The sequence below is a fragment of the Lolium perenne genome, chromosome 6 (assembly GCF_019359855.2).
Source record: "Lolium perenne isolate Kyuss_39 chromosome 6, Kyuss_2.0, whole genome shotgun sequence".
Lineage (NCBI taxonomy): Eukaryota > Viridiplantae > Streptophyta > Magnoliopsida > Poales > Poaceae > Lolium > Lolium perenne.
Genome location: NC_067249.2, coordinates 65,537,258 through 65,558,020, shown reverse-complemented (window position 1 = coordinate 65,558,020; position 20,763 = coordinate 65,537,258). Strand labels below are relative to the sequence as shown.

The following is a 20,763-nucleotide window of genomic DNA, read 5'->3' as shown; positions in this document are numbered from 1 at the left end:
CTTCCCTCTGCGAAGGGCCATTCTTTTACTTTTATGTTGAGTCTTCATCTTCTAAGTTATATGCACCGTCTTATGAGAGCATAGTTGTCATTCTTAGTTCTATGTGCATGGTCCCAAAATTATTATTGATTGAATCATGAATGTGTTATTACTTTTTCTTAAATTATTTGTATCTAGTCATCATTTGAACATTGAAGGTGCATGTCACCTCAAAAATTATTCTTTTTATCACTTACCTACTCGAGGACGAGCAGGAGTTAAGCTTGAGGATGTTGATACGTCGCAAACGTATCTATAATTTTTGATGTTTCATGCTTGTTTTACACCAATTATTATATGTTTTAAGGGACTAACCTATTAATAGTTTCAAAAGTGCACAAGTTCTTGGTTTCAACTTTGTTGTGCAGGAAATAGGCAAATATAGAAGAAAATAGCTCATTATGGTGAAATCTAGAATTTCCCGGAATCAGTCCCTGCTGAACACTTTTCAAAGATCGCTTCGAAACTCCATCAAAACGACGTCCAATGGAAAAGTTGTAAACTACAAAGTTGTAGAGAATTTCAAACCGAACAATTTGGACATCTTATTCGTCCAGAACGGACAACGGATGCAACCCGCAGAGCAGAATTACTGCGGAGGATCGTGCAGTCTCGGGACTCCGAAAGTTGGTGACGTATTTAACACAAACTCTTTCCATACCTGGATATTTCGGCCCAGCCACGAGTTGTGAGGCTCGTGAAAGACAGAGGGGAGTCCTAGGAAGGTTCTAGAGGTGCCCAAGAGCCCTTGGATCAAAGGGGCATCCATCCCATGGCCTAGATTGCATCTCCAACACTATATATTGATGGGAAACCCTATTTTTGGAGGCCCCCAAGCATTGTCACGAAAATCCCCCTCAGCCAAGGAGGGGGAAACACTCATCTACACCAGCACCAACTCAAGGAAGAAGAAGGCTAAGGGGAGGCGCTCCCCCATGATGCCGGCGGCGGGGAAGGAGTCGCCCGCGCCGCCGCCGCCGCCCACGCCTCCGCCTCCCGGTGCTCCTCGCTGAGCCCCTCTCTGATGTCTTCACTGCCATCTCCATCACCAACTCCTCATTGTATTCAGTGGTCCATCCTCTCACAAACCTCTGTACCACCCTATGTAAACATGGTGTTTGATGCTATAAGTTATAATCCTATGATCTATGTCATGTTGCCATAGTTTATTTGTTCATTGATTGATTGGTTGTTTCTCTTTGGTTCATTAGAGTTGTATGTTGATATGTTACCGTCCTTGGTGCCCATTATATTTGTGCGCGCATGGATCAAGCACCATAGGGTTGGTAGTACTTGTATACTAGAAGGGGGAAGTTCTGCCGGAGTGACAGAAACCTGAGGACGCGAACCGGATAGTTGCATGTATGAGAGTAAGAGGACCATTTACATAAGGCTATGGTTGGGGAAACCTTAATGCTTGCTAGTATTTACGGATGTTTGCTAGCAAGCCAATCATATAGTACTTGTAATCCCGGAGGGAGAGCATGTATATTTAGCCTCTCTTACATAGAAAGCTGCATCGAAGACATTGAACCCAAGATCCTCACTAATTGATCTTGGACAAAGCCACCACTATTACCACCGTCTTTCCACACTCGTGGTACTGTTAGTTTACTTTGTTTTATTGCTGCAGCATTAACATTTATTCCGTGTATTTTATTGTTCTGCAAAGTCACCTCTCATACCCGTTATCGCTCTAGTTTTATTTCCTAGATATTGCAAACGCTTAGTGTGCGTAGAGTTGTATCAGTGGTTGATAGAACTTGAGAGAATGTTTATCCTACCTTTAGCTACTCGTTGGGTTCGACACTCTTACTTATCGAAAAGGCTACAAACGATCCCCTATACTTGTGGGATATCAAGACCTTTTCTGGCGCCGTTGCCGGGGAGTCATGGCGTAGGTGAATATTTTCGTGTGCACTTGTTTGCTTTATCTCTAAGTAGTTTTACTTCCTGTACCTAGTTGTTCTCTATCTCTTGTATGGATAGGGAATGCGAATTACAAAAAAATTAGTTGTACTTCTTATATAAAAAATATAAAAATGTTTTCAGAAACGAAAAGTGATTGGAAAGATGAGTAATGGTGAAGTGGGGGTCGACCTTGAACACTTGTGTTTATGCCTGCGAAACCAAAACAATTCTTTCCATGGAAGCTTTTCGTTAAAAACTTTTAAATAGTGTATATAGTGTATATAGTGTACATATCCCGCTGTAAATAGAATGTATAGATAACCCCTAGTTTGTTATGCAAGTTTATCACTATGCTGCCTAGAAAACAGATTTCCTGTGCTCCACTGTAGAAAAATTTAAAAATCACCAATATGTGATCTTGATCTGAAATTTCTTGAGTGCATAGTAGTGCTTGCTATCTAACTTTTGTTAGTTCCGACTTTTCGGATTTAAGGCACTTAGATAGATCTAATAATTAAATCTTTACGGACTGATTCTGTTGAGACAGATTTCCTGTGCTGTGCTGCAAAAATTCGTGAAAAATCTCAGTATGACATTTTGATCTAAATTATTTTGTGCATAGACCTGAGATTATGATCTGTCTTTCATTAATCATGAGTTTTTTGATTTGAGCTACGTAACTATCTCATCGAGTGACATCTTTACAGAGTGTTCAGTTTTGACAGATTTCTATTCTCTTTGTTTAAATATTGTACTTAGGATTCAAAAGTTTCCTTCGTTTTTGACGTACGATTGAAATAATAAGAAACCTCAGTATTATAGTGGCTAAATATTTGATAGATTTTATATAAATTAGGGATACTTGAACACTTGTGTATTTTATTTAATGAGTACTAACCTACTAATGAGTTTTGTGAAGCTTTATGTGGATGCAGTTTTTAAGTTCCAATCAATATGGTGATATGAGATGAGCAAGAGGATGCAAGAGCTCAAGCTTGGGGATGTGTAGATGTATCCCAATAATATTCAATAAGATGCAAATATCTAAGCTTGGGGATGCCCAAGGCATCCCCCTATTCATCAACCAACATGAGGTTGTCTCCTTCAAACTTAATATTACCCATCCACATGTAAGCATTGCATATAGTTGCTTTTATTATATTTGGTTTTATCCTATTTAGTTTTATTAGGTTCTTTATTTGGTTCTTGCTTCTTTGTCAGTTTCACTTATAATTGGAAAACAACAACAAAAAAAAGGGATTTGAGAGCTCCATCAAATAATCATGCCCATCTTAAATGGCTATAAAGAAAGAGCTTTATGGGAGATAACCCAATATGTTTATATTTCTGTTATTTACTGCTTTGTTGAGTCTTGGATGTCATTAGTACTGTATTGACCTCTCCTTATCATGTTTGTTTTGTTTTTGTGCCAAGAATTGCCTCTAATGGTAAGAAAGTGGTATTTGGGGGATTTGCAAACTGTTTCTGGTTCGTCACGAGAAAAATCGCCACAAATCACCAGAACGTAAGTTTGAGCTGCCAATTTACGAGCATCTTGCCCAGGTATTTATCTAACTTTCATTAGTTCAGAGTTTTTCGAGTTACGTAGCGTAACTATTTTTAAAAAATCAATTTTTATGAACTGTTCTGTTTTGACAGATTCTTGCACTGTTTTGCATTTGCATCTTTTTTGCCCACCTTTTTGAGTTCTCTTGATCAAAGAACCTTATTGAAGTTGTGCTATAGTAGCTAATGCTTATTAAAATGCTTTTCATATGTCATACTTTACTTTGTAGATTTGATTAATATTATCATTGCACTAACGCTGCGAATGAGATTTGTGATGAGTTTTGTATGAAGGAAGTTTTCAAGTGTAGGAAAGAAGAATGATGAGATGAGATGAAGAATGGACAAAAGCTCAAGCTTGGGGATGCCCATGTCACCCTAAGATATATTCAAGAAGTAAAAGCGTCAAACCTTGGGGATGCCCAAGGCATCCCCTTCTTCATCAATAAAAATATCAGGTCATGTTTCTGTTCACTATATTTTTATTGCTTCATATACTATGTGTTATTCTTGGAGCGTCTTTATTTTCTGTTGTGTATTTTATTTCCAATAAAGTGGGCACCATTTGTTTGGGAGAGAGACACGCTCCGTTTTAATTGTATGAACGCTCTAGTTTTCACTCTTATTGTTCAACGAGCGTTTTATTTTTGCTAGTACTGCGTTTAGCTCTGGTTTTTGACTCCGATTTTGTTCAGACCTTGTTAGTATGCTTCAGTTATATATGATTAGCTCTCTGATCTTTAATGAATATTATAAATGAGAGTTGTTTCAAATAAGTTGATTGGTGTTGGATACGAGTAAAAAGGTTTCATATTAATAGTGATGCAAATGGAAGATCTCCTCTGATGTTTCAATTGGGTTGAATTGATCATTTAGTTTAGACTTTTAATATCACCAAATGCTTTAATTAATAAGTTTTGTCGCCATGCATGATTATGACCATTATTCCTCTCTTAGTTGGTCGCTATCTTTCTTTTTGCTAGCCTTCATTCTGTACTGAGTTTGATCTCTACTCGTGCATCCAACCACCAAAAACCAAAATATGCCAAAAGTGTCCACCATACCTACCTATATGTGGTATTTCATCGCCACTCCAAGTAAATTTACATGTGCTACCTTTAAAACCTTCAAAATAATTCCTTGTTTTTGCAATACATAGCTCATGGGAAAGTAGCCTAAAAAAATATTGTGGTAAGGAATATGTCAATTATGTATCTTAGTTCTTATAAGTTGCTTGTTGTGTGGCAACCATGCTGACATGGGGACACCATCATCATATTTTTGATAAATATCATGTGAGTTACTATGCATGTCCGTCTTGTCTGAAGTAAAGAAGATAACCATAATAAAAGGTTAGAGTATGCATATTGTTAGAGAAGAACATTGGGCCGCTAACCAAAGCCATGTTTACATGGTGGAAGTTTCAGCATAGACATTAAAACCTCAAAAATCTCTTATGAGAAATTTATGTTGCCAAAAGCTTTAAGCTTAAAGAGGAGTCCATTTGTCTGTTGTCCGTGTTGTCCTAGTATGGATGTCTAAGTTGAGAATAATCAAAAGCGAGAAATCCAATGCGAACTTTCTCCTTAGACCTTTGTACAGGTGGCATGGAGGTACCCCTTTGTGAAACTTGGTTGAAACATATGTAATGCGATGATAATCCATGGAAATCCGAGCTAATTAGGACAAGGTGCGGGCACTATTAGTATTCGATGCATGAGGCTTGCAACTTATAGGAAGTTTTATACATAACCTATATTACTTATTGCTACCGTTGACACAATTGCCTCTCTTAAAATTTTATATCTCTATGTTTTCAAAATAAAAAGCTCTAGCACATGTTTAATCTCTGCTTCCCTCTGCGAAGGGCCATTCTTTTACTTTTATGTTGAGTCTTCATCTTCTAAGTTATATGCACCGTCTTATGAGAGCATAGTTGTCATTCTTAGTTCTATGTGCATGGTCCCAAAATTATTATTGATTGAATCATGAATGTGTTATTACTTTTTCTTAAATTATTTGTATCTAGTCATCATTTGAACATTGAAGGTGCATGTCACCTCAAAAATTATTCTTTTTATCACTTACCTACTCGAGGACGAGCAGGAGTTAAGCTTGGGGATGTTGATACGTCGCAAACGTATCTATGTTTTTTGATGTTTCATGCTTGTTTTACACCAATTACTATATGTTTTAAGGGACTAACCTATTAATAGTTTCAAAAGTGCACAAGTTCTTGGTTTCAACTTTGTTGTGCAGTAAATAGGAAAATATGAAAGGAAATAGCTCATTATGGTGAAATCTAGAATTTCACGGACCTGCTGAACACTTTTCAAAGATCGCTTCGAAACTCCATCAAAACGATGTCCAATGGAAAAGTCGTAAACTACAAAGTTGTAGAGAATTTCAAACTGAACAATTTGGACATCTTATTCGTCCAGAACAGACAACGGATGCATCCTACAGAGCAGAATTACTGCGGAGGTTCGTGCAGTCTTGGGACTCCGAAAGTTGGTGACGTATTTAACACAAACTCTTTCCATACCTGGATATTTCGGCCCAGCCACGAGTTGTGAGGCTCATGAAAGACAGAGGGGAGTTCTAAGAAGGTTCTAGAGGTGCCCAAGAGCCCTTGGATCAAAGGGGCATCCATCCCATGGCCTAGATTGCATCTCCAACACTATATATTGATGGGAAACCCTATTTTTGAAGGCCCCCAAGCATTGTCACGAAAATCCTCCTCCTTGGCAGCAGCCAAGGAGGGGGAAACACTCATCTACACCAGCACCAACTTAAGGAAGAAGAAGGCTAAGGGGCTGCGCTCCCCCATGATGCCGGCGGCGGGGAAGGAGTCCCCCGCGCCGCCGCCGCCCACGCCTCCGCCTCCGCCTCCCTGCGCTCCTTGCTGAGCCCCTCTCCGACGTCTTCACCGCCATCTCCATCACCAACTCCTCATTGTATTCAGTGGTCCATCCTCTCACAAACCTCTGTACCGCCCTATGTAAACATGGTGTTTGATGCTATAAGTTATAATCCTATGATCTATGTCATGTTGCCATAGTTTATTTGTTCATTGATTGATTGGTTGTTTCTCTTTGGTTCATTAGAGTTGTATGTTGATATGTTACCGTCCTTGGTGCCCATTATATTTGTGCGCACATGGATCAAGCACCATAGGGTTGGTAGTACTTGTATACTAGAAGGGGGAAGTTCTGTCGGAGTGACAGAAACCTGAGGACGCGAACGGGATAGTTGCATGTATGGGAGTAAGAGGACCATTTACATAAGGCTATGGTTGGGGAAACCTTAATGCTTGCTAGTATTTACGGATGTTTGCTAGGAAGCCAATCATATAGTACTTGTAATCCCGGAGGGAGAGCATGTATATTTAGCCTCTCTTACATAGAAAGCTGTATCGAAGACATTGAACCCAAGATCCTCACTAATTGATCTTGGACAAAGCCACCACTATTACCACCGCCTTTCCACACTCATGGTACTGTTAGTTTAGTTTGTTTTATTGCTGCAGCATTAACATTTATTCCGTGTATTTTATTGTTGTGCAAAGTCACCTCTCATACCCGTTATCACTCTAGTTTTATTTCCTAGATATTGCAAACGCTTAGTGTGCGTAGAGTTGTATCAGTGGTTGATAGAACTTGAGAGAATGTTTATCCTACCTTTAGCTCCTCGTTGGCTTCGACACTCTTACTTATCAAAAAGGCTACAAACGATCCCCTATACTTGTGGGATATCAGTGAACTTTGCAAGTTTCTTTGTTAACCTAACATTTTCCTCAAGAATAGATGCTTGCTCACAAGAAGATTCATTAGGATGATAGTCGAGACCATATTTGTTCACCAAGGATTCAAGATATGCATTGGTCTCAACATGCAAAGAGAGTTCCTCGTGTAAACGTACATGTTCCTCAACAAGTTTAGCATGCTCACTAGTAAAGGAAGTAGAGGAACAAGCAAGCTTTTCAACAACAATGGGATCCTTCATTGATCCAAGAGCCTTTTTGTAGGTTTCTTGGAGTAGGTCATGGTTCTCTCCAAGTTTCTTGAGCTCATCCTTAACAAGCTTGTTAGCTCTTTCAAGGTGGTCAAGATCTCTAGTGAGAGAAGCATGAGCAACTTCAAGCTCCTCCTTTGAGGTATTGAGCTCTTGAGTCAATGATTGAGCCCTATCAATAGTTTCTAGGTCCTTAACTTTATCAAGTTCATAAGTTTCAGTTTGTTGCTTAAGGCCTTGAGATATGCACCTTTCGGTTTTTAGCTCTTGTCTTAGGAGATTGAATCTCCGTTCCTTTTCATTCAAATGATATTCTAATTCCTCAATGGACTCATCCTTTTTCTTGAGTGAGTCCATCAAGAAATCAAACTTGACAAGAGCTTCACCACGAAGGGTGCATCTAACATCATAAAGTTCCTTAAGCACAATTAATTCTTCTTGATTTTCGTTTTCATCATCAAGAACACTAGATAGGGAAGGTGGGGGTTCCATTACCTTGGTTTCCCTTGCCATAAGACAAGAGCCAACGATTGTAGAGGAGGGAGAGTCATCGGAGTCATCATCTTGAGTTGTTCTTGCCATGAAGGAAGAGCCAACATCATTCTCCCTGGAGTAATCCTTGGAGTAGTCATATGTGAAGAGTGACCCGGGCTTAGAGAAAGCCAAACCTGCCACTCCGGCCTCCTTCTCCTCATCTTCCTCTTCTTCATCGGACAAGTACTCGGCCCCAACAAAAGCTCTTCCCTTGTTCTTCTTGTATCGATCGTTGATTGGGTTTGGCTTCAATCTTGGCTTGACCCCTCTGATGAACTTTGGCTTGTCTACCCTTTTCTCATAAGGGCACTCATTTGCAAAGTGGATATCTTCATCACAATTGTAGCAAATTCTCTTCTTCTTCTTGTCATTGAGGAGCATTGGGAACTTTGCCTTGTACTTCTTGGCAAAGAAAGCAAAGTCGGTAACAATGTCACTCGTTGAAGTCATTTCTTCATCTTCTTCAATTTCATAGTATTCTTTGCTTCCATGGTCGGCTCTAGATTTGAGAGCAAGGTTGTGTGACGCTTCATGGTTGTGTGAGGCTTCATCAACACGGTTCATTTCCATGAGCCTTGTGGTGACCCGGCATACCACTGCATGGTGTAGTATGCAAGTCTGATATAACACCAATGAAACACCGTTCCACTAGTATTATATCGCTCAGAGTGGTACAACAGAAACATATGCGGGTCCAAGGCATGTCTATATAATTACAACACTGACTCTATTACATAAGATCAGCACAGCCTCCTACTTTACAATGAGGTAAATCTGCAAATAAACTCCAGAAGAATGACTCGTAGACTAATTCTATCACGAACTATATGTGTAGAGTATTTGACTAGCTATAGGTGTTATGAACAGATTCTAGCTAAATAGGAGCTAGGTTTAGGAAGCTAGTTCCCTTCTATGGCTAAACTAGGTTTTCTCCTTGTTGGATGTGGTATCTGACTCCTCTGACAGGGTCCTGTTTCTTGAAGTAGTTGTTGACTCCTCGGCCTTCGATTTGCACTGTAGATCCTGCTTCGATGCCTCCATATCTAAGCAGGGGATTTAAGAGTGGGATGAGTACGAGCGTACTCAACAAGTTCATTATAGGAAAGAGGTGTTTAATGCACTAGCTACGACATTAGACCAGAAAGTCTAATACCAATGCAGGTTTTCATAACCATTTCTTCAAAAGGTTGCTTTTATTCAGAAGAACTATGTCCGTCAGCCTTCACCGGTTTACTAGAACTTCATGGAGCTCCTTTCCCAGCTGTTCATAGCTTCCAAATCCCGGAACAGGGAGTGACAGGTCACGATTCATTACACTCTGCAGAGGTGTGTTGCTTTACCCATAAGAGATCTTAACCTTGGTGCCAACCGGGGGGGACCCGTCCACACTTCCTTTGGTGTGAGGCCCGGTATAAGGACATAGCCAATCATATTCCTCCGCTACCTCGCACACCCACCCTTTGTTGCATACCCCGACCCTGGGTCCTCGCCGGTCCTCTTACACCAATTAAGGATGGACCCCGACCACGACAACAGTTCTGGGATCTTACCATAAACTCCTTCGCCGGTAGCTGCAACCCATCATAGACCGCAATAACCGTGGGGAACTTTTGGCTTCCCCAGCCTACCGCTTGCTCTTCGGGCGACAAGTGTCTACGGACAATGCCGTGGGGAACTTTTGGCTTCCCCAGCCTACCGCTTGCCCCTGACAGATTACAAGTGTCTACGGTAAAGCGCGTCCGTTGATGTACAAGAGGTGGAAATACGATTGACTATTCCGTCCCACTCCAGATCTTATGGTTAACACGGGTATTACGGCACAAGAATCATCGATTTACATTTGTTGTTTAATCCTAGATGGATATAAACCCTTGTAATGGAACCTCCACCATATCAACACAATCCATGGTTCCATTGCCCACCACTTAGTCATATTCATAGCTATGAAAATAGTGGTTTTGCTTTTTATGCAATAGTGATAAACATAGTACTTTGCAAGTAATTTGGTAAAAATACTCAAATGACATGAGCAAGTGATGAACTTGCCTTTCTTGACTGCAAGATTATGCAGGCAAGGTCTTCGATACGCAATAACTCCAAATTCTGAAATAGCATCATCGTCCGGTAAGGACGATGTTTAAAAGATTGGCAAGGATGCAATAATGCATAAGTATGAGATGCAATCGTTCTAAGCGTGATCTAACCCCGATGATTTAGGATTAGTGAGTGGTAATGATTAGTTCAGGGTGTGTGGCACTTTTAGAATGATTCACAAACAAGGTTCTTATTCAGGGTTGTGTTGTTTTAGAATCATAAGCAGGTGGTAAAATGAATGGTAACAATCATACACACCAGTGAATAGTAGGTGTATAATAAGTAAGGAGCAGTTGTCAATTTTAGGTCCTATAGTGCATGGTTGATGATTACTTATCATATAATTCAAAAGAATAACTTTTGAAGAACATGTTATTTAATAAAGAACAAGTATGATAGTTAGGTTTGTGGGTTTCTATGGTTTTCTATGGTTCTAATTGGTTTCTGGAGTAACTAGTAGATGGATCACAACCTAGTTGGATTTATCAACACCAAGGGCTTGTAAGGTTGAGTTAAGCCTGGCATTCTAAGCAATTATTCATACAAGATTGTTGTCAAGGTTGGTTTATCTTGCTAGTGATAGCTGGCTAGGGTTTATAGGTCCTTATAAGCAGGATTGATGATGATTCTTTATTTACTTCAAAAGAATAACTTTTGAAGAACATACTTCTTAAATAATAAGAAGTATATCAATTAGGGTTGAGGTGGTCTAGGTTTTACTGTTGGTTCTATTAAGTAAGGAATAATTGACTCCTGAATAGGATGGTTGATAAGCATCCAACACTAGTAGGGTTTAGTGGAATATGGTTAGGTAATGCTCATGATTTGGCATAGTTGCTCCTGAGGTTCATCACATTGATGTGATGCTAAGCATGGATAACTAAGTTGGGTGTCTCAGAAGATAGGAACTAGGGTTGGTCCTGTTTGATCAACTAAGCATGAACACATGTAATACCAAAGTATTAGAGATGGGTCTCTATTATTTTATGAAGACTTGGCAATTGTTTAGTTGCTACCATGGAGCTATGAATGAAATTAAAGTATCATGATCACATGTTCTAACCTAGGGTTTAGGTTAGAAGCAATTTAGGGTTCACATGTAATAATGGAGCTAGGGTTCCTAATTGAATTAGGGTTTTAGGTTTCACATGAAATGATGGGTTGTAATATCATTCACTATGGAATTAGGGTTTGCTATTTACCATATAGTCCTATGATTAATAACTTCAATTTAAAGTTGAAGTTATTAGTAACTTGTAAATAAAATAATATTGAATTTGGCATTTTATTCTTTTTAAACAATTAATAATTAAGGTAATTATTAATCAGGGATTAAATCTCTCTAATAATGATTTAACAAAATAACAAATAAAGATAATTACTTTTAATGTTTTCTTTGTTTATTTACTAGTTTTTATTTAATTTGAAAAGTTTTCCTAATTTCTGAATTTTAATTGTATTAAGAATTAAAGAAAAGGCTTAATTAATAAGTATTAAATAATTGAATTTTTATTAAAAATAAAAATTTCATATTATATTTTTATTGGATAGAGTTTATTTTTAGGATCATTTTGATATCACATTTGGTATTTTTCAGAATTGAAATGAATTTGATTTATTTCTATAATGTTGCAGCAATTTGTGAAATTTGAATTTAAACAGAAAACTACTAAACCTACCCTGACTAGAGTTACCCATAGACACAGACAGGTGGGCCAGTGGTCCACGTCGGTTTTAACCAAGTCAAAATCGAGGACGTGGCCAGGAGCACGGTGGCCGGCGGGCAGACATCGCCGGCGACGTCGATTCCGGCCATGCGCGGATGGGCGACTGGTTCCATTCGAACCATCGCACCACGAGGAGCCAAGAGGTGGCGGCGCCGCTCCGGTAAGGTCACCGGAGCTTGGTCAACGGCGAGGTACCGCGGCGGTGTTCCCAGGTGATCAAACGCTTCGACTATCCCGACGCCCAACGAGCATGCCTAGCACATGAGGAGGAAGAGGAGCTCACCCTGAGCATGCAGGGCTTGATGACGAGGCAAGGGGAGGTCTGGTTCGCCAGAATTTGCAGTTGCCGGTGTCGGAGAAGATGAGGTCCACGGCGGTGCTCTAGACGGCTTTGGCTCGATTCCTTGTGTGGGTTGAGCAAGAAGAGCACGGCGGTGACGATGGTGACCACGGCTTGGCCAGGGGAGGTCTCCACCGGCGGCGCTTGAAGTCACCAGTGCGACCAGGGTTCGGTGTGGAGAGGAAATCGAGCGGAGGAAGAAGAAATCGAGGGCCAGGGCTCATCGTGGGGCTTAAATACGGCGGTGAGATGTGCCTCGTCACGATGCCGAGCCAGGGGAGGTCGCCAGCGAGAGGAGAAGGCGGGCACGCTGTCGTGCTATCGTCCATGCGGAGAGAAAGGATGAGGACGAGCTCCTCCAGCTATTTTTGCACGAAGGGGTACCTCGGGCCAGGTTGGGCTATGCTGGGCCCGTGCTTGTTGGGCTGCTGGTGGGCTCCTGCGGCCAGGTAAGCTAGGTAAGTCCTTTTCTCTCTTTTTCTTTTCTGTTTTCAATTTTTTATTTTGTATTTCTTTCCAATTTGAATCTGATTTGAATTCCTATTTTATTTGCAGGTTTCTGATTGTGTTAAATTTGATTAAGTTGTAGAACAATGGTTATTACACCATTCCTTCTATTTAGAACAAGTGTTTTATTTTTGAGTATATTCCATATTTTTAGGCTTATTCAAAATATCAATTAATCATGAATTTAGGTCCTCATTTGGATTTCATACCACTTTTGTGAATCAATTTATTTGGATTAATAGAGTTGATACTTTGAACTCAAAGTATTTTAAAGGTGGTATTAAGACTTGGTTTCAATTTAGGGAATTGGTCACTTGCACATGATTTTATGTGAGCACCAATGTATTAGGGTTTTAGAGTATCTATGATAAACTCCTTGTTAAGGTTAATACTTATCATTATCTTTGAAAGTATTTATGTAGGTATTGTTTCAATCATGGTTGATCTTTGGTTACAAGGATAAATGATTGATTACTACACATATGGTTTTAATGATGGAATGTAGCACAAGGTTTTTCTTATGTTCAAGAATGGAAGCATAAGACTTGATTAATGTGCAATACTAGGGTTCTAATGTTATTTACCTAATGGCATATGGTTTGGAATCTCAATTATAGCCTGGTTTATATTATGATCACCATAGTGATACATAAACTAGGTTTGAGGTTTAATTCTAGGTTGTGATATGAGATGACACCATTTTGCATTGGCTAGGTTTACTCTCCCCAATGCATGATAAATTGGTTATTTTCTTAATCTTTCATGTGCTCCTTTAGTCACTAAGGAGTTGAGAATTGGTTTTATCTTCTACCAATTGACTTTTATTACTATCCTCAATTTATCATTAAAGTAACTAGAGTGGTTATGGTTCTTTTTATAGTTAACTTTGGTCATATGGATGGATGGTTTCTCACCATATTAAGTATGGAGTTTTACTCTAAGGTTTTCTTATGTTTCTTAGGTGAAGAATATGTGGAATGTAGGTGTGGTAGAATTCTACTTATGATCACCAAGTGGTTCTCAAGTTAGGGTTGGGATATAAGCCTAGGGTTGCTTACTATTGATCTCCTTATAATTTCATGTGGTGAATAACATCTACTAATCCTATTAGGATTTAACTTTTCCTCACATACCTCAAGAGCATGATCATGGATTAGGCATGATCAACTTGTTCTTAATATCTCTACCTCAAACTTAGGGTTTATGATCATCCCCACTGTTCAAAAAATCATCCGATTCAACAATTAATCGCCCGATTAATCCCTATTCAGTGGTCACCGATTAGCCGATAAACTCATTTATCGTCCGATTAACTCATTTATCGTCCGATTAATCGGCCGATTTGCCTATTAATCGCTAATCGTTAGCCGATCGAGTTGAACCCGATAAGCGATTTCCTCAACATTGATCATCCCTCAATTTATAATGATCAAGGTTTGGCTTCCTAAGGTATCTCTCATGAACTAGCTTCTCACTTCCAAGATCAAGTATTGTTTTGCTCAACTAAGGTTTAGCACTTTTATTTTACTTTCTAAAATGATCCTAGTATGGTTACCTCTATAGTTTATATCCCAGGAAATGCCTGAGATAATTACTTAGAGTTCTTCTCAAGATATGATGATATAATCATCCTGATGATTGGTTAATTGTCTCCCTAAGGTTCAAGTGTTGCCTCAACTACTTATGTCACTACAAGAAAAGTTGCCATGGCCGACGAAGTTGAAGTCGCGCCGTGGTAGCTGGTGTACCATGGCCGACGATTTTGGGTCTCTCCGTTGTGCATGTCAAAACGTTTTTTCTCGTTTTTGAGGCCACCTAGCCCGACGAAAACGGCCAAAACGTTGCGTATGGTGTCCCGAGACGTGGTGCATCTCGAATTCTCGGGTTCGCTGGCCGAGTCAACGCAAATCCACACCGCCGAGGGATGTAGGGCCCAGATGGCAGCCTCTCTGGCATTGTTTTTTTTTCTCGATAGTGCCATCTCGTTCAACGCTCTCCGATCGAGCCGTTTACGATGCAGGATCATGGGTCCCGCATGTCATCCTCTATGAACCAAAATTCTTGCTATTCTTGGATATTTTTGACCCCCTGATTTCTGGCTACTTCCTTTTTCTTTTGATCCCTTGCCGCCTTGGAAACATTGAGACCGCTGCTGCTAATTGGGACCCACATGTCATCCTCCATGAGCAATCAACTTTCTTTTCTTGGAGTTTTTTTGGCACCTCAAATTTGGTTACTTGCCTTTTTCTTTCGATCCCCTGCCGCCTCTCAAACGGTGATACCGCTACTGCTAAATGGGACCCGCATGTCATCCTCTATGTACTATAAAACTTTCTTTTCTTGGATTTTTTTGGCACCTCATATTTGGTCACTTACCTTTTTCTTTCGATCCCCTGCCGCCTCTCAAACGGTGATACCGCTGCTGCTAAATGGGACCCGCATGTCATCCTCTATGTACTATTAAACTTTCTTTTCTTGAAATTTTTTGGCACCTCATATTTGGTCACTTACCTTTTTCTTTCGATCCCCTGCCGCCTCTCAAACGGTGAGACCGCTACTGCTAAATGGAACCCGCATGTCATCCTCTTTGTACTATAAAACTTTCTTTTATTGAATTATTTTTGGCTCCTGATATTTGGTCACTTGCCTTTTTCTTTCGATCTCATGCCACGTTTGAAACTTTGAGGAACCTGCAGGCTCATGGGACCCGCATGTCATCCTCTATGTGCTATAAAAGTTCATTTTCTTGGTTTTTTTCACCCTCTGATTTTTGGCTATTTCCTTTTTCTTTTGATCCCCTGCCGCCTTTGAAACGTTGAGGACTCTGCTGGCACATAGCCCACATGTCAGCCTCTATGTACAATCAAGTTTCTTTTCTTGAATTATTTTTGGATCCTGATATTTGGTCACTTGCCTTTTTCTTTCGATCTCATGCCACATTTGAAACGTTGAGGAACTCACGCTCATGGGACCCGCATGTCATCCTCTATGTCCATCAACTTTCTTTTCTTGGATTTTTTTGACCCCCTAATTTCTGGCTACTTTCTTTTTCTTTTGATCTCAGGTCGCATTTGAAACGCTGGGACCGCTGCTGCAAAATGGGACCCGCATGTCATCCTGTATGTACAATAAAAGTTTCTTTTCTTGGATTATTTTCCACCCTCTGATTTTTGGTCACTTGCCTTTTTCTTTCGATCTCATGCCGCCTTTGAAAACGTTGAGGAACCTGCTAGCTCATGGGACCCGCATGTCATCCTCTATGTACTATAAAAGTTTTTTCTTGGATTTTTTCTTTTGATCCCCTGCCGCCTTGGAAACATTGAGTAAGCTGCTGACTCATGGGACCCGCATGTCATCCTCTATGTACAATCAACTTTCTTTTTTCTTTTGATCTCAAGCCGCATTTGAAACATTGAGACCGCTGCTGCTAAATGGGACCCGCATGTCATCCTCTATGTACAATAAAGTTTCTTTTCTTGGATTATCTTTGGCTCCTGATATTTTGTCACGTGCCTTTTTCTTTCGATCTCATGCCGCCTTTGAAACGTTGACTAAGCAGCTGGCTCATGGGTCCCGCATGTCATCCTCTACGAACAATAAAAGTTTCATTTCTTGGAGTTATTTTTTGACCCCTAATTTATGGCTATTTGCCTTTTTCTTTTGATCCCCTGCCCCCTTTGAAACGATGAAGACGTTGTTGGCAGGTTGGTCCCACATGTCATCCTCTATGAACAATAAAAGTTTCCTTTGGTGGATTTATTTTTGACCCGTAATTTATTTCTGGCTATTTCCTTTTTTTTTCTTTTGATCCCCTGCCGCCTTGGAATCGTTGAGGATGCTGCTGCCTCATGGGTCCCGCATGTCATCCTCTCAGAACGGTAAATATTTCTTTACTTGGATTTTGTTTACCAACTGATTTTTGTCTTATTTTTCCTTTCGATCTCCTGCCGCCTTTAAAACGTTGTCGAGAGGCTGCTGGCTCACGGGTCCCACATGTCAGCCTCTATAAACAATAAACGTTGAGGGTGCTGCCTCATGGGTCCCGCATGCCATCCTCTCAAAACGATAAATGCTTTCTTTTCTTCGATTTTTTTACCAACTGATTTTTGGTTTTTTTCATCCCCTGCCGCCTTTAAAACGTTGACGACGCTGCTGGCTCATGGGTCCCCGATGTCAGCCTCCCCGTAAAAGAAACATGTGATATCTTGATTATTTTGCAGACAATAAACATTGTATTTCGCTCTGAGCTATTGCAAACGGATAAATTAAATATTTATTTTTAAATAAACAAACTTATATGTTGAATCTCCTTGTTTTTTGTTTTTACGAAGCATAGGACTTTCCTGTTTTTTTTAGATAAATCCGAACTTTCCTGTTTTGGAGTGGGCTGAAATTGTACGAGTCAAAAGGCCCAGCAGGATAGTTCGAAGGCCCAGATGTCCAGATGCAGCCCAATTGAAATCTTTCTTTTCTTGGATTTTTTTCACCCCCTGGTTTCTGGCTACTTCATTTTTCTTTTGGTCCTGTGCCGCCTTGGAAACGTTGAGACCGTCGTCGCAAAATGGGACCCGCATGTCATCCTCTATGTACAATAAAATTTCTTTTCTTGGATTATTTTTGGCTCCTGATATTTGGTCACTTGCCTTTTTCTTTCAATCTCATGCCGAGTTTGAAACGTTGAGGAACCTGCTGGCTCATGGGTCCCGCATGTCATCTTCTATGAACAATAAAAGTTTCCTTTGTTGGATTTATTTTTTACCCCTAATTTCTGGATGTTTGCCTTTTTCTTTTGATCCCCTGCCCCCTTTGAAACGATGACGACGCAGCTGGCAGGTCGATCCCACATGTCATCCTCTATGAACAATAAAGGTTTCCTTTGATAGATTTATTTTTGACCCTAATTAATTTTTGGCTATTTCCTTTTTTATTTTGATCCCCTGCCGCCTTGGAATAGTTGAGGATGTTGCTGCCTCATGGGTCCCGCATGTCATCCTCTCAGAAAGGTAAATGTTTCATTTCTTGGATTTTGTTTACCAACTGATTTTTGGCTTATTTTTTTTGTTTCAATCTCCTGCCGCCTTTAAAACATTGACGATGTTGCTGGCTCATGGGTCCCCAATGTCAGCCTCCCCGTACTGCAAATCCTCTTTCAGCAAAGGTTGTATTTCTAGCTAGATAGCTAAGGTGGATTCGAATCTGCTGTGGTTCAGGCAGCTCAGGTAAGCCTTCTTGCACTGATTAATGGAACTAGTGTATAGCAAGGTCAAGACATGTGGCTCGGTGTAATGAATCTATTTGAATCATGTTGTGGATTCAATCTGATAGTTCTCTAACAGGTCAGCCAAAATAGAAATTAAGTTTTTTTCTAAAACGGAAATGCAAATTAAGATGAACACAAACATTAGTTATCATAATAGCTGATCATACATACATACTTTCTAAGAGCAAAAGCTTGCCAGAGTTTTACCACCCATACAATTAATTAGCAGTTCAGATAAGATAACCTTATATAAGTATAACTACAAATGCATTTGCTAAGGGCTCATGGGACAACAGAACTAGACAACCGCAAACTTTATGACCAGCATGTCACAGTGGCATCGAAAGATCTTGACCTTCAACTTTGATCCAATGTGAAGTTTGGCACCGTCAATGAACTTTTTCCACCTGGAAGTAACAGCCAAGCGGCCATCTGTGGGACTGACGGAGTACCGTCCCTCCACGGTGAGACCTTCACTCTCCATGACGAGGGAAATCTTGTCCCTTCGGCCAGCATTGAGATCCTTGGAGATACTTTTAGGCAATTTCTGATTCAAAGCAAGAGATACCACCAAAAATTAGTCAATGGCACCAATGCACTAAAGACTGAACCATGTGAGACTTTGAGCAGAGAAGACATCAAGATAAGAGCAGTTATGTTGTCATATACTCATGAACATAGCCTTCAGATGCGTCCTGGTCACCACACGGGTGGCCACAGCAATGAGCTGAGACCTCGGTGATCTGGCTGGGGCAGGTGCAGGAGCCTGGGCTGGTACACGAGCTGGTGCTGATGCAGGAGACTGCTGGGCAGGTGCAATAAACGGTGCCTCTAGAGGAACCGGTGCTGATGCAGGAGCCTTTTGGGCAGGTGCAGTAAACGGTGCAGCTAGAGGAACCAGTGCTGATGCAGGAGCCTGTTGGGCAGGTGTAGTATATGGGGCATCTACAGGAACCAATGCTGATGTAGGGGCCTGCTGGGTAGATGCAGTAAACGGAGCTGGTACAGGAACCGGTGCTGATGCAGGAGAGTGGGAAGCAAGTGCCGGTGCTGGTGTGGGTGCCCTTTGTGACATCCGCTCCTGTTCCATCAGGGGATCTGCAGCTTTGATCATGTTAAACCCAGCAAGCTAGAACAGAGGGAATGGTTTAGAACAACTGCTCAGAATGCAGTAATCAAAGGATATGAGTACAAAAAAGTTACATATTATATATTTGGAAGTGTCTCCAAATCTGTAAGCAGTTACGTATATCTGCCCGTTTGATTTTCAGATCCTCAGCTCGTCGCCCTTCTTCAGACCGTAGTCAAAAGCAAACTTTCTCCAATCATGTCCATACAAATATGTGATGGTCTGCGTCTTGTAGACATACACCTCATAGACCGTGTAGGTGTTCATCAATTTGCCATTGCCATGCATAGTGAAAGACCCTTCATGCGGACACATCTGGTTAATCATTGGACGAAGTTCACAAGGTACAGTCTGCAGGTGAAAATTGATACTAATGTAAGAAGCAGGAAGACTAAAAACAAGACTTTACTATATGCCAATTCATGCTAAACCACTGAGAATACATACCTGTAACTGTGGGGCCCCGGATTAGCTGTCCGAAACACCCGTTATGCATACACATTCACGATCCCATGATCAGTGTGTCGTGAAGGCATAACCGAACTGGTATCAAATACAGGATCCATTACAGTACCGAATAAAAAGATTACAACAGGTCATTTGACCAAATATTACATAAGAGCCGCAATGGCAGGAGATCCACAATCACACAGCGGAAACTTCATATGAAAGAGTTCGCATGGCCCAAGTCATGCCATAACCCTACAGGCAACTGACTGGGAAGACGTTCTTAGCTCGCATAGACGGCGTCGACTCCTTCTTCATCTGTCAGACTCCACCAAGTCTGGCCAAGTAAATAGCCAGGGACAAAGCCATGAGTACATTATGAATTGTACTCGCAAACCACCTTGGAGAGAAGTAAATGATATGCATATTTGGCAGTAGCAAGGAATAGGCAGTATTCTAAGGTTACAAGGAATGAGAGATAGCTTCTCTCGAGAATATGACACCTCTATATCTTTGTTGAAAACCTTTTTAAAAACAAGTTTTCTTTTGAAGACTAATAGGTAAGGGTGACCCCGTTTCCTTCCCGGCCATCTCATATGGCTAAAACAACTTTTCCAATTTTCCACCGTACCTCCCAGGTACATTCCCACCTGTCCCACTGGTATCCTTTTCCAAATTTTTTTGAAAAACACTTTTATAAACCAAAACTCTTCAGGCTAAGCAACAGCCTTCCCAACCGTCCATAACCGCGGACACGGCTATTCGAATAGTTTTCACTCTACAGAGGTCGTACACTTTCCCCACAAGATCCGATAAATCCGCCGGGATCATCCCTGGTTCACCAAGCGTCAAAACGCGAGGTTTGGATAACCGATCGCAGTTTTTCGCTTGCTCGCCTTAGCCTAAGACATGCCGCCTAGAGTTGTACCTCCCAACACCAGAGTCCGAGGGGTCGTTTACCCAGGAGTAGCAAATTCCCCGACCAGCTCGACCCTCCGGAATGCCGCGACCAATCATGAGGCATTATTCAATGGGAGCTCATAGGTTGTACCCCTGCCATCTGAAAAGAAGGAAAGGCGTCCCCAGTACGTCGGGAAGGCCCGGTCGATAGGTGTCCATGCTCGGACTACCCCTTACACTTGCAGGACCCAAACTAAGGCGAGACAAACTACTACGCTACGCCCCGTGCCCACTT

The 20,763-nt window shown here is 40.9% G+C and overlaps 2 long non-coding RNA genes across 2 annotated transcripts in view; both read right to left on the bottom strand.

Annotated features, from left to right (window-relative positions):
• LOC127307529 (uncharacterized) overlaps positions 1-20,763 on the bottom strand; it is a 123,137-nt gene that overhangs the window by 23,457 nt on the left and 78,917 nt on the right. The gene's annotated exons all lie outside the window — the stretch shown is intronic.
• On the bottom strand, positions 18,194-20,571 carry LOC139832198 (uncharacterized). The gene is made up of 3 exons (XR_011746895.1): positions 19,569-20,571; positions 19,196-19,472; positions 18,194-19,090 (listed from the first exon to the last, which is right to left on the bottom strand). It is a non-coding gene; the product is annotated as an uncharacterized lncRNA (long non-coding RNA).